The following is a 2843-nucleotide window of genomic DNA, read 5'->3' as shown; positions in this document are numbered from 1 at the left end:
ACCCAATAGAAAATCTTTGGAGGGAGCTGAAAGTCCGTGTTGCCCAGTGACAGCCCCGAAACTTGAAGGATCTGCAGATGGTCTGTATGGAGTGGGCTAAAATCCCTGGTGCAGTGTGCACAAACCTGGTCAAGAACAACAGGAAACTTATGATCTCTGTAATTGCAAACAAAGGTTTCTGTACCAAATATTAAGCTCTGCCTTTCTGATGTATCAAATACATCATGCAATAAAATGCAAATTATTTAAAAATCATACAATGAGATTTTCTGGATTTTTGTTTCAGATTCTGTCTCTCACAGTTGAGGTGTACCTATGATAAAAAATTACAGACCTACATGCTTTGTAAGTAAGAAAACCTGCAAAATCAGAAGTGGATCACATACTTGTTCTCCCCACTGTACACCGCAACATGCTAATGTCAGGGAAACCGGTTATCTTGGTTGCAGGTGTTAATTTGTTAAATGTCGTATTACATTCTTGCTGGAAAATTGCCCAGGTGTGTAGATTTGGGTTAAGTAGCCTTTTATTGGTGATCTACAACATGTTCTAGTAGAAACACAATACAAGTTTGAGCCTGAAAACAAGTGTAATAGGGTTCCTTTAAGCTTATCCAGACAATACACTAAGCAGATTCCTTAATTAGAGTTTGGGATTAAGTGAATTCCAGTTAACACAGCTAGATTTCTACTAGAGAAACCTGTTTTTTGGCGATATTAAATCAGGTTACTTATGGGACCTTTTAAAATTGTACAATCTCGTAAATAAGAGGATATGTAATGCTGTAGGATGAAAACTTGTTATTCAAAGCTTTACCCAAATTATTATAATCCCAACTTTGACTACAACTGAAACTATGATTTATAGGTCTAAACTAGTTTGTTTTAATACATTCACCTTGCAAGAAAAGCGTGTGGTCTCACTACTACTGCTACTCACTAGCTGATCCCACAGTGGGCCTGCAGCCCAAATGCACTAACAAATGAGAATAGGAAAATCGTATTATTGGCCAGCTGTCAGTACATTTATTATTCTCTGATTTTCAGCCTCTGTGTGTCAACTACTTTAGCAACAACTGGCCACCAGTCGTGCAACTGTAAAATACATCCATAATCGTACAAACTCTGGAATCTCTAACGTTAAAACAATGAATAAAATGTATCCCTTTAAAATTAGTCCCTGAACACAACAAAATAACAGACGTATACCAAAGGTCCAAAACAATAAAATACTCTAGGCAACGTCTGGACAACAAACGTTTACAGTTATAACACAGTGCCTGATGGGATGCCCCCTGTGCACCATAGCCTAACCAAATCGATTCTAGACACTGACTAATTCACGTTACTAACAGTATAGCTTGATACATTTGACTGTTTAGTTCCCATGCGCGCATGCCCAAATGGCCTTCCTTGAATCAACAGAGTTGCTACAGCCTTGTTATATAGTCTCTAATTATCCAACCGAGTGAAACAGTTGAAGACGCAGTTTTGTCTCAGAATACAGCAGTAACCGCAAATTACGACATTATTTACACTATTTTCCAACAGGATGGTCCTGTTGTATACAATTATTTAACAGATCAACGTCAGAAAAAGCTTTCATTCCAATTTCTAAATATGGTTTGAACGCAAGGGAAACTCAATCTGATCATTCAAGGTGTTACATGACTTATATAGCTAGCTAGCTAACACGTTAAGGTACCACGAATTAGCGTATTTGCGTTTTGCTGTCGAAACACTAACTACGTTTGCAGTAACGTCAGTGCATTTACATACCAGGGCCCAAAACAGACGCAACAGAGTAGCACCGGCTCAGGCACACTGGCTAACGTCACTAGCTACCATTAGCTATTGTTAGCTAACCTGGCCACCTAAAATCAGGAACAAACTGACGTTAACGTTTCCTCGAGTCGACCGGTTTTAATCAGTGAGCTATGGGGCTATCAGGGACTAGCTAACTGCTAATGCTAACTAGCTGACGCTATGGTTTCACGGTAGAATGTTAACGTTACCCCTTTCACAGCTAGAGGTCCACCAAGAGTGTCTGACAGGATAGTGTTAAAATGGCCAAGTATGCCTCTTGCTAGCCAGCTAACGTTAGCCGGCTAAGACTGCTGGCTAACATTAATCGTCTCTTCAGCACCAACCAAGTGCATACGGGCTACCAAGTGTACCTACCGATAGACAGCGGTAAACGGCGAGTCTCCGGCATGTAGCTTATCTTGCCATTAGCCCCAGACCTTAACAAAACGAACACTGAAAAAAAACGAAATTCCGTAAAGGAAAATAAAGCTTTTAAAACTGATTCTGACAGGCGCGAAAAGATAGATCATCGGAGGGCACTTTTCAAGATGGCGGTTCCGTCAACTTCAGCCGGCGACCCCTTCCCCCACTACAGCTACAGCGTCTGTCACTCACACTTTCACATTAACCCTATTGGTTGTAATCCCATCGCTCAAACCAGGGCTTGAGGTTTGATTGGCTACAGAGCGTGTCACTTGGCTTCGTCATTCAGTTGAAGTATATGTACCCTGTGGCCCAGAAGAGCGGAGTTTATTCAGTATTACTAACTCTAAATGTTTAGTAAGACGCATGTGGTCACATAAAAATAAAGAATAACAATGCACTTCAAGTTATGAGTTATAAAATAATTTTCGGTAAAATTCTGTTATTGTAAAACAGTAACCCCGCTCGCACGTTTGCTAGGCATAAGAAAACGAACACACTCTCCCAGTATGAACACGCCCGTGGCTCGCCGAGAAACGCCCAATTAACTGAAGGTTACAGATAGACATACCTTTAGGTGCTTTTCACCTTTTGGCCTGATCTTGTAATAAGCAA

The 2843-nt window shown here is 40.6% G+C and overlaps 1 protein-coding gene across 8 annotated transcripts in view; it reads right to left on the bottom strand.

The window, feature by feature from the left end:
* Nucleotides 1–2420, bottom strand: part of ppp6r3 (protein phosphatase 6, regulatory subunit 3) — a 33962-nt gene extending 31542 nt beyond the window's left edge. For all 8 annotated transcript variants that reach the window (XM_032524303.1, XM_032524304.1, XM_032524305.1 and 5 more), the window contains exon 1: nt 2181–2420. The gene's annotated coding sequence lies outside the window, so the exon portion shown is untranslated. The remainder of the gene's footprint in view (nt 1–2180) is intronic.
* Nucleotides 2421–2843: the final 423 nt, after the last annotated feature.

This window comes from Etheostoma spectabile, chromosome 8 (assembly GCF_008692095.1).
Source record: "Etheostoma spectabile isolate EspeVRDwgs_2016 chromosome 8, UIUC_Espe_1.0, whole genome shotgun sequence".
Taxonomy (NCBI): domain Eukaryota; kingdom Metazoa; phylum Chordata; class Actinopteri; order Perciformes; family Percidae; genus Etheostoma; species Etheostoma spectabile.
Note: the sequence above shows the minus strand (reverse complement) of the source record. Positions and strands in the feature narration are given on the sequence as shown.